The following is an 11339-nucleotide window of genomic DNA, read 5'->3' on the forward strand; positions in this document are numbered from 1 at the left end:
CTATCTATCTATCTATCTATCTATCTATCTATCTATCTATCTATCTACCTACCTATCTACCTATCTACCTATCACCACACCAGCTTTCATGGATCTGGTTGTTGTCCTTTGTTCTTGAAGAGGACCCAAATGACATCACTATGGTAGATCAAGTTTCAGTGTGTCTGAATCTTCAGCGTAGCTGATCAGACCAATACCATTATCCCTAATTAGGTAGATTACACTCAGATCTATACATCCAGCACCACTCCCCTGACCTTTATATCTACAACAATAACTGATGATTATATATTTCAAATTGCATACTCCAGAGACATCTTATGCAATATGTCTAAAACTTTTCCAAAGCCAACACTATCCTTCCAGTCTCCCAGGTCTGTAACATTGGCATCATCCTGGACTCTTCACTCTCTCTCACCCCACATACCCAAAATTGTTAAATCTTACCTTTTTACCTCCATGACATCACTCACACTCATCTCCTCTCCATTCACACACCTACTTCTTTAGTTCTTCAAACTTTACCCTACTGCCTCATTAGTGGGGATTTTTTAAAAATCCCAAATCTTATTTCTCTTAAATATGAAAAATGTCTATTTTTGAGAAAAAGTTAATGATAGGAGTATCAGAACACAGCTAATTGGACAGATTCTCTTTTCCACCTTTATTTGGAGAGACACAATAGACTTGGAGTCAAGATGACTTGGTTTCAGATCCTACCTCAGATATTTATTGACTATGTGACCCTAGGCAGGTCACTTGATGTCACTAAGTCTCAGTTTTGTTACCTGTAAAATGCAGATAGCGATAGCACATCCACCGGACAGTGGCTATAAGAAGTGAATGAGATCAAATGAAATGACACACTGCAAACTTTAAAACACCATAGAAATGGGAGCTATATGGCCAACCCCAATCTGATTGCTGAGCCTCATTCTGTACCCGACAACTACAGTGGTGGCTGATTGAAAGCTAAAGTAATTCAGTAGCACAAAAGCAGATGAAGTTGAGGAACTACTGTTAATTTTTTTTTTTAATTTTCATTTTTTGAAAAAAAAAATGTTTGAAGAGTTTGTGTAACTGGGAAATAGTCCCCCAGAAATTCCTGGCCAAGAATTTTGAACATTTGAAGGTCAGTCATATGGAAGAAAGATTAGGCTGGTTCTAATTGACCCTAGAGGGTAGAACTAGGAGCACTGGGTGGACATCTCTAAGTGATCTTGGGCAAATCACTTATACTCCCTGGGCCTCAGTTTCTTCATCTATAAAATGAGAGCTCTGAGCAATATAGTCTTTGAGGTCCACTCTTAGCTTCGATCCTACAGAATCGAAGAGGCAAATTTAGACTTGGTATGAGGAAAAACTTCCTAATAACTGGAGATGTCCAAAAGTTGAATAGACTGGCACTGGAAGACTTGAAGCAAAGGTTGGATGACCACTCATTAAGCATATTAAGTGGCAGGGGTTCTTATCCAGGTTGGACTCAATGACTGAGGTCTCTCCTATCTCTAAAATTCTGTTATTTTGTAATCATTATAAATAATAGATCTATATATATAACTATTTATATCACTATATATAATTAAAGAATCTATTTTAAGCTTCAACTTTCTGCTAACATTATTCATTATGCTATTATTTCCACATGTGCTAACAGAGTGAAAAGAACACTGTTAGACTCAAAACACAGGCCCACACTGCCAAGAAGCTCCCTGGCAACCCCCTCTTCACGCCATGCTGCTTGTCTTTCCCACAACCCCTAGGCACACACACGCATACTCCACAAACCTTCTTTGGGTCCTAGTAGAACCCTCTGACATTTGAGGTAGATTACTAGCTTAGAATGGGCTATATGATTATTATTTCTAAAGGGCTCTCAGCACAGTTGAGCAGGTCTGAAGATAATGCCTGCACGTAGCATGTCTCTCTGTCTCTGTCTCTGTGTCTCTCTGTCTCTCCCTGGCTGCTTCCTGTTTCTTTTCCAGCCTAGCCTCTGGGCTGTTACAGATGATATCCAGCTAGGTATGCTAATGAGCCTGCCCTCCTGGGTGACAGCAGAGGAATGGTGCAGCTTCACCCTGCTTCCTGAATAAAGAGATGCCTTGTCCATGGATCTCCCCCATCCTGGGCTGGTCTGGAGGTTAGAGGGCAGGGGAGACATGATTCAGAGGAGTGGATTATAAAGACTCTGAGTAAAAGTGGCGCAGGGGGCATTTCTGTGGGAAGTCTCTATCAGGAGCGGAGGAGACTGTTTTCTGGGCCAGGCACTCTGGCCATCGTGTACCTTTGTAGAACATGGGGTGAGTAGAATGCCAAAGTCCAACCCCTTGCCTAATTTCCATGGCCCTGAGGGAACAGAGAAGGACTATTTCCTGGAGAGGCTGGCTGAGGGGATAAGGGTGGCAGTGAGAAATACTCGTGTCAGGGAAGAGAACTGAGCCAATGACTGTTTCTACATAGGCGGCTCCCCCTACCTCTACCCCCTCTCATATAGTAGACACTCAAATATTTGTTGACTTGAATTCAGTCAACCCCAGGGTCCCACATGACCAAAGTGATAAGACAGGAGGTTTTTGTGAAGAGCTAAGATGTGGTGATTTCTTTCTGGTCATCCTTGCTGCTGTCACTGGCATCCTTTCTCACACCTCTTAACACACCCTTTTCTGCCCTGGTACTTTTTAATTCATGTGCCCATAGAACAAATAGGACATTTCTGAGACCAAAGGCAGGTTTGGATCATGCTTTTCTATAGTGAAATACAAATACAACACAAGTGTCTGTGTCCTAATGATGAGGACAGGATCTAGACCCCAAAAAGGAAAAACCCTGGACTCTCCCACATGGTCAAATCTCTGGCATTTGCCTGAGGCTATAATCCCATCAGCCTTCTTTCAGCCAAAGACAAGGTTTATTAGAATATCTGTCATAGTGGGCAGACTCTTAAGGAATCTGAATGTTAGTGAGCTATTGGCTAGATTTTAAGAATCTGAGCATCTTAATGGAGAAAAAATGGACCTTTTATACACAAAAACTATGGGAGGGATCTAGGAGTGGCCAAGTAGTCTATGAGGTAATAGAACTCCAATGACCAGGACCACAAGGCCAAGGGAGAATGGAGCCTAGATAGGATTAAGGATGGGAAGTGCCCTGGGGCCATAGGGAGGTAAAACAACGGAGGGCTAGGCTAGGTTAAGGGTAACCAAGAATTGGGATGTTGGATGTAGGCAATAACAAAAGGCCAGTTGATGGGATTATAGCCTCAGGCAACTGCCAGAGATTTGGCCATGTGGGAGAGTCCAGGGTTTTTCCTTTTTGGGGTCTAGATCCCATCCTCATCAAAACAATGTATTAGTGTGTGTCCAAAAGGCACAAAATATGTCATGTGAGATTTGGGGGAAGAAAAATTTATTGGTTGTTTCAAGTAAAATAATGGCATTTATATTGGGTTTTTAAAACTGAGTAGCAATCTAACCAAGTGGATGTGATGGGGTTGGGACCTGGGTCCCAGAAAGGAAAAACCCTGGACTTTCCCACATGGCCAAATCTGACTTTCCCCTGAGGCTGTGGTCCCATCAACTGGCCTTTCATTGTGGACCTCCCTATGGCCCCAGGCCATTTCTCCATTCTCCCTTGGCCATGTGGTCCAGGTCCCTGGAATTCTATTACCTCATAGACTACTTGGCCACTCCTAGATCCCTCTCACAGTCTTTCTGTATATAAGGCCCATCTTGTCTCCATTGAGATGCTTAGGTTCTTATAATTGCCATTGCTTACCCATGTTCAGACTCCTTAATAGTACGCCCAATATGACGGATATTCTAACAAACCTCGTCTTTGGCTGAAAGAAGGCTTGGGTCGAATTTTTTCGGGCAGGACCCACATGTTGTGATTTTGGGGTCCCAGCACCCCTGAACCCCTAAACCGCATCAGATGATGATGATAGTGATGATGATGATACCAAACTTCAAGGATTCTGAAACACTTTTCATATAATTATGTCATTTGATCCTCACAATAACTCTGTGAGGGAGGTGCTATTGCTATCCCATTTCATAAGTGATAAAATGGGCTGAGAGACGTAAAGTAACTAGTTTCTGAATTGGGATGTGAACTTATGTATTCCTGACAGCAAGGAAGCTAGGTGGTGCAGTGGAGAGAGTGCTGGGCTTGATGGGGTTGGGATCTGGGCCCCAGAAAGGAAGAACCCTGGACTTCCCCCCCCCCAAAATCTCTGGTATTAGCCTGAGCCTGAGGCTATAATCCCATCAACTGCCCTTTCATTGTGGCTACACCCAGTCTCCCCTCCATTGTTTTACCTCCCTATGGCCCCAGGCCTTTTCCTACCCTTAATCCTAGCTCGGCTCTCTCCCTAGGCCACAAGGTCAAAGTCCAGGTCCCAGGAGTTCTGTTCACCACAGTTTACTGACCACTTCTAGGTCCCTCCCACAGTCTTTCTGTGTATAAGGTCCACCTTGTCTCCATTAAGAGGCTCAGATTCCTAGAATCTAGCCACTGCTTAGATTTTTATAATCTAGCCACTGGCCAGATTCTTATAATCTAACCAATAGTTTACTAATGTTCAGACTCCTTAAGAGTCTGCCCAATATGATGGATGTTCTAATAAACCTTGTCTTTGGCTGAAAGAACGCTTACGTCGAATTCATTCGGGCAGGACCCACGTGTTGTGATATTGGGGTCCCAGCACCCCTGAACCCCTAAACTGCATCAGGCTTGAGTCAGGAAGACTTATCTTCCCGAGTTCAAATCCAGCCTCAGACACTTACTTAGCTGTGTGACCCTGGGCAAGTCACTTAACTCTGCCTCAGTTTCCTCAATTGTAAAATGAGCTGAAGAAAGAAATGGCAAACCACTCCAGTATCTTTGCCAAGAAAACTCCAAATGGGGTCACAAAGAGTCAGACACAACTGAAAAACGACACAAAGAACAAGTCCTGTCAAGTGTAGTGCTCTATGCACTATACCACTTAGCTGTAATATCTATGAAGAGCAGAAGGGAGGATATTTGAGGCATAGGAAACAGTACAGCCAAGACTTAAGTGGAAAAACATCAGCTATGTGGTTAGGAGGGTGAAGGTTGGGTAGAGAGTAGTACAGTTTGGCTGGAGTGAAATAATCTAGGTCGATGAGAGAATTATGGTCTAAGAAAAGGCTGGGTGGTGCTCTATTGTGGAGAATCTTGAATGGTAGGCTTCATAATAGAGCACCACCCAACCTTTTCTTAGACCATACTTCTCTCACTAGATCATGAGGAGCTTCTGAAGACTGTTGAGTAGAAAAGTGATACATCTGGCTCTCTGGATAAGGGCTTTTAGGTCTGAATGAGGTATAAAGAGAATTGGAGGAAGAAGAGAGTAGTTTTTGAGAGATCTGGTAAGGTTCTATTATGTAGTCCACTTGGGAGATAATCAAGATCTATATGAAAGCACTGGCTATGGCAATAGTGAGGGAGACACATGCCTCATTTATTGGTCAATATGTTGTGTCTCAAAACATAGACGAAAGAATGGCTTATTTTTTTCCTTTTCCCCATTCTTTTGACTTTTCCCCCACAGTTTTTTCTCACTTCCTAATCCCCACCGATGGTTTTCCCTTTGACCATGCTATGAGGCATTTAGTGATATGGAAAAGTATGAGGAGGGAAAACTACCTAATTATGGACTATATAGTTAAAAGTCAATGGCCTTTAGATTTGGCACTGCTCCAAAGCTTATTAGTGGGGTTCTCTGGGATAGCAAAAGTTTGTGTAGGTGCATTTCATTTGTATACCCTTCAAGATCCTCATTTGAGGCCCTCCCCAATGCCTCATTCAAAATAACCCTTGGCTTTTCAATTAGCATTTTCATTTGATTCTGCAAGAAGGAATTCCCACACATTTTTGTTAATGTATGGAAAGCCCCTATCATTTCCTTTCCCTTCCCTCCCCTGCAGACAGCTTACACAATCTATTGCTTTACATAGGCCAAAACCAAAGAATAAGACAGAAAACACACCCACAGGCTATGCTATTACTTGAGTAGACTTTAGTTCTTTGTCCTTAGTCATACTTAATTGTTCTTTTCAGGGTGAACCTTTCATTAGGAGACCTATGAAGAAACAGGATGTGGGAGTAAGCTTATCATGGCTTCAATAGCATCTCTGTACCTTCCTACATTCTGACATATCCTCAGTTGCAAAGTTAGAAAATGTCTCTTTGCCCAAATCCTATTGCTTCTGCCTTTATAACATATCTCACATGTACTCCCTTCTCACCGCTCATACCATCACAATCCTAGTTCAGGCTCTCATTAATGCTTGCCTTCACAGCTGTAATAGACTTGTAAGTGGTTTCCTTGACTCAAGTCTCTTCCCACTCCAATCTATCTTCCACTCAACTGCCAAGGTGATTTTATAAAAGTATATTCTGACCATGTCGCCTTCTCCCTCTTGTTCAGTGAACTCCCTCCCTTCTACATCGTGGGAGGTTAGGGGTCCTGGAATCCCAAAATCACAACACGTGGGGTCTGCCTGAAAGAATTCGACCCAAGCCTTCTTTCAGCCAAAAACAAGGTTTATTGAAGATTCGCCATATTAGCCAGACTCTTAAGGAATCTGAACATCTGTGGGCTATTGGCTAGATTGTGAAAATCTGAGCAGTGGCTAGATTATAAGAATCAGAGCATCTTAATAGAGATAAGATGGGCCTTATGTACAGAAAGACTATGGGAGGGATCTAGGAGTGGTCAAGTAGTCTATGTGGTAAAAGAACTCCAGGGGTGGCCAAGGGAGAATGGAGCCTAGATAGGATTATGGGTGGGAAGTGGCCTGGGGGCATTGGGAGGTCTAGGGTAGGTTAAGGGTAACAGATTGGTCATAACCACAGTGAAAGGCCAGTTGATAGGATTATAGCCTCAGGGGAATGCCAGAGACCTCCTTGGTCAAGAGGGAGAATTCAAGGAGAAACCCTTAGACAAATGGGACCCAAATTCTTTTTGAGGTAAGGGGCAAAGGTCTTGGCTTGGGCCCATACCTCACCAATTAATGGCCAAACCCCAAAACAATATGGAGAAAGAACTATTCCATAGTATCTCTCCTAAATGTCCACTAGAAATACTATGTCAGTCTTTTGATACATAGTCAAAATAACCATATCCTAAATTCTCATCATCTTTAATGCTCTGTTCCAAACATTATCTAGGTGATATTAATACTAATCAAACTGTGGATATTGATACAGATGTTTAAGCACAAAATTCCTGAGTTCTTCCACACACATGACAACCAGTGATATTAACATTACCCGCAGTTCTCACTTAACTAGTAATTCAGTCCCACCAAGTTTAGCACTCTAGACTCCTTTGTCCCTTGAGACCTGTTACATTCTCATCCCAAATCACCTACAAAAGTTGTTTTCTGTTTTTAGCACCAACGTTATTGAATAACTAGGAAGAAAAAGAGTTGCAGAGCTAATTTTAGTGACTGATAATTCATTTTCTTCTCCAACTTGGCAATTCTAACTGCCTCATTTTTATCAACATTAGGAAATTGAGGCCATAAATATTAAATAATGTTCCCAAAGTCACATAGAAGTAGTAACTAGTAGAATTGGGTTTTGAACCCAGGTCCTATGACTCCAACTCTGGAATTCCTTCCAATAATCCACACTATCTCTCCTAATAGCCTAATAGAAACACTATTTGGCAGTCTTTGACATTTAGTTGAATTAGCCATTATCTAAATTCTCATCAACTTAATGTCCTCCTTATGTTTCCCATCCTTTTCTTCACTGACCCTTCAAAGGGTCTATCTAAAAATTTCAGAGTATCTCTGGTGTTTTACCTCTTCCATTGCTTTACCTTACAAAACCATACTCTGTCTGCACCACCACCTAAAATTCCTTGATTCCTCATTTATCTCCAAGGTCATCTCCCTTAAATTAGTCATTCTCCCCACTTTTCCCCACCTTGGCCCCTAGATGAACCAATTAAACCCTGCTCTGTCCTCCTTTCTTGAATCTTTAGCCCCTTATCATTTTACCAATAATGTCCTACCAAGCCACAGCCCTGGATCACTCCCACCTTTTGCTGCTTTTGCTCCTACACATTATTCATTCATTCTGACTAATTCCAGCACGAATTTATGTTATGTAACCTTAACTGGACCCTCACTGCTGCTAGGCAATCCTATTTCCTTATCAACTCATTATTTCACTACAACAGCTCTTCTAAACCTTTTCATCCCTCCCCAAGACTACCATGGCTCCCCTTCCCCCATACTTTCCACCTTACCTCATATTTTTGCAGAAAAAACTGAGATCATTTGCCATGAGTTCCATCTTCTCCCTCTTCCTCATCTTATATCACTCAGATGCCTTTTACTACTGTCTTCTTCTTCACTTCTGTCTCCCACGATAAAGTGACCTTATTCCTTATCAAGGCTAATCCATCTACTTGCTCAAGCAATCCCAATCTATCCCATGTCCTCCAACTGATTGCCTCCTTCTCTCATCCCCATTCTATCCCAGTGTACTGCATCATCTCCTATTGGCTACAAACATGCCCCATCCTAAAAAATCCTTTCTTGATTCTTCCGTTCCCATTAATATTGTCCTATATCTCTTCTGTCTTTTGTGGCCATGCTCCTTGAAAAGGATATATAGATGACTATAATAGATGACTCCATTTTCTCTCCTCTCATTATCTTCTTAATCCCTTACAATGTGGCTTCTCATCATTACACCAAAAGTGCTCTCACCAAAGTTACAAGAAGGAAAGAGAGAGAAAGTGAGCACAGATAAGTGGTGAACAATTCTGTTCTGTTACCTCCCAATTGCCCCTGGCCACTTCCCACTCCTAATCCCTTCTAGACGCCATTCGCTCTTGGCCACAAGGTCCAGGTTCCAGGCATTCTGTTTAAGCCAGTTTATTGACCACTCCTATCCAGATCCTCCTTAGGCCCCTCCTCCAATCATCCCAAACTACTGCTAGATCCCTCCCACAGTCTGTCTATGTGTAAGATTCATCTTGTCTCCATTAAGGTGCTCAGATTCCTTAAGAACTTAGCCAATATAGATCACAAATGTTCAGATTCCTTAAGAGTCTGGCCAATATAGTGAATCTTTAATGAATTTTGTCTCAGGCTGAAAGAAGGCTTGGGTTGAATTCATTTGGGTAAGACCCATGTGTCATGATTTTGGGGTCCTAGCACCTCTAAACCTCAATATTAACTATTTCAATATTCTAGCCAAGATCATAGAGAGAAAACTACTTAGTATGCTGTAATAGAACAGAATGATGACATAAATCAAGTCCTGCTCAAATACTAACTAAGTGTATGACTGAACAAAGCACTTAATTTTTCAAAGTTTTAGTTTTCTTACCTGTAAAAGGAGGCTAATAATTCTTATATTACTTGTACATCATCCAATTTTTGTGATAAAAGTTTTTTGTAAGTTGTAAAGTACTCCCTAAATGAGATCTATTATTGCTTCCTTCTCTAAAATTCTATTCTAATGCTACATCATAGCATGAAGATGACCACAGGGTTAAAGGCCATGCCAATAGCATAGAAGCTCTAGGAGGTCCTACGAAGCTGGAAAAGCTTTGAGAATGGAGTTTCATGAAGGATTGGATGTTATCTGAGGACCAGCCGAAGTTCCAAGAGGCTCACCACTAAGTTGTCAACAGAATGATATCTGTTTATATGTATGTTTAACCTATAGCTGTTTTTTCTTAAGTTGTAGAGGGTTTGAAGTCTTCAGCAGTGGATGATCTTCATCACTGATGAAATCATAATTCTGGAAATGTTCAACTGTATTGAACTCTATTAATGTTGTTTACCACCATTCCTGCACACACACACACACACACACACACAAATTTGTTGTGTTTTATTGATCCTTTGGGAAACAATTAAGTTTCCCCCTACTTCAGCCACTTGCTTCTTCACTGAAAAATACTCAGTATTGAGTGAAATCCATTACCATGTCTAATAGACAGTATATTAAAATGTGGGAACCCAAAAGAGATAAGAACACTTTAAATTGGCAGGTTTATTGGGACAGATTCACACAATGGGAAATACCCAAACGTTAAATTACTCAGAAACCTCCCAAATGCTGAAGTGAGAACTAGTCAATAGGACAAAGCCCTGAACTTGGAGAAAACCCTACTGTTCAAGAGAACACTTGTGCTATTTTTCTGGAGGCACAAAGAAAGAGAGTAACAGTGAAGTCTAGGTTCATTTGGAATCACAATTTGCATTCAAAGAGAGCCAAAATGTGGTTTATTCTAGTTCAAGGAGCCAATGAATCACCACAGATCTCAGATTTCAAACACACTGATAGAGAAACCAGTGATTTTCAGCAAAGGACTTTCAGTGTGTACTTATGTATCAAACTGAAAGAAAGCTAATAATAGCCAGGAGACAACTCAACCAGCTGGGATTTTCATGGGATAATTATACACTTTAAGGATTAAAGGTATCATCTTGGGACTGATTGTCTTTCAATTATCACCATAGTTATGTCTCTGTGGTAAGAGAAATGACAATATGTGAGATGAATATGGCAGAAAAGTGGTTATAACTCTGTGCCTGGTTATTTAAACACTACCTTATCAGATATATTGTATTTATTAAGGCTAAGATAAGAAAATCACAGAGTTCTCCAAGTCATTCTTCTTTCCTTAAGTAAGACCTCATTTAAAAGGTCTCAGTCAGATAAGAAGCTACCATTCTTTCTCTCTTTTTTTCTTTTTTGTAAAATTAAGGACATTCTTTAATCTATGCTAATTCATCAATATATCCATCAATACTTAAAATAAAGAAAACTAGTATATCTAAATAAATCTCTCAGGCTTTGATTTAACCCTTTTTGGAATCATCTTTTTGGAGATAAGGAATAATTAATTACCAGCTTCTTATGTGATCCATGGATGGTAAGGGAAAAAAATTTTTTTTACTTGCATAACACTTTCTTCCTGACATTTAGGTCAATTGCTAACAATAATAATAGCTTGCATTTAGATATCATTTTCAAATTCACTAGGCCCTTTATATGTGTGTGCGTTCGCATACACACACACACACACATACACATACACATGTATATAGATATATGTATAGATGTATATACACACATATATGTGTGTGGGCTTATATATATATTTCATACATATATATTTATACTCATATATACATATATACGTAGTTCTATCCTCACCATAACTTTGTGAGGTAGGTGCTATTATCATACACATTTTAAAGATGAAGAAACTAAGTCTGTGTACTCCCTTTTATCAAGTAACAAAACCTTTGTAGCCCACTGTATTCCCTTTTTATCTT

Source organism: Vombatus ursinus, unplaced genomic scaffold (genome assembly GCF_900497805.2).
Source record: "Vombatus ursinus unplaced genomic scaffold, bare-nosed wombat genome assembly UNPS02014772.1, whole genome shotgun sequence".
NCBI lineage: Eukaryota > Metazoa > Chordata > Mammalia > Diprotodontia > Vombatidae > Vombatus > Vombatus ursinus.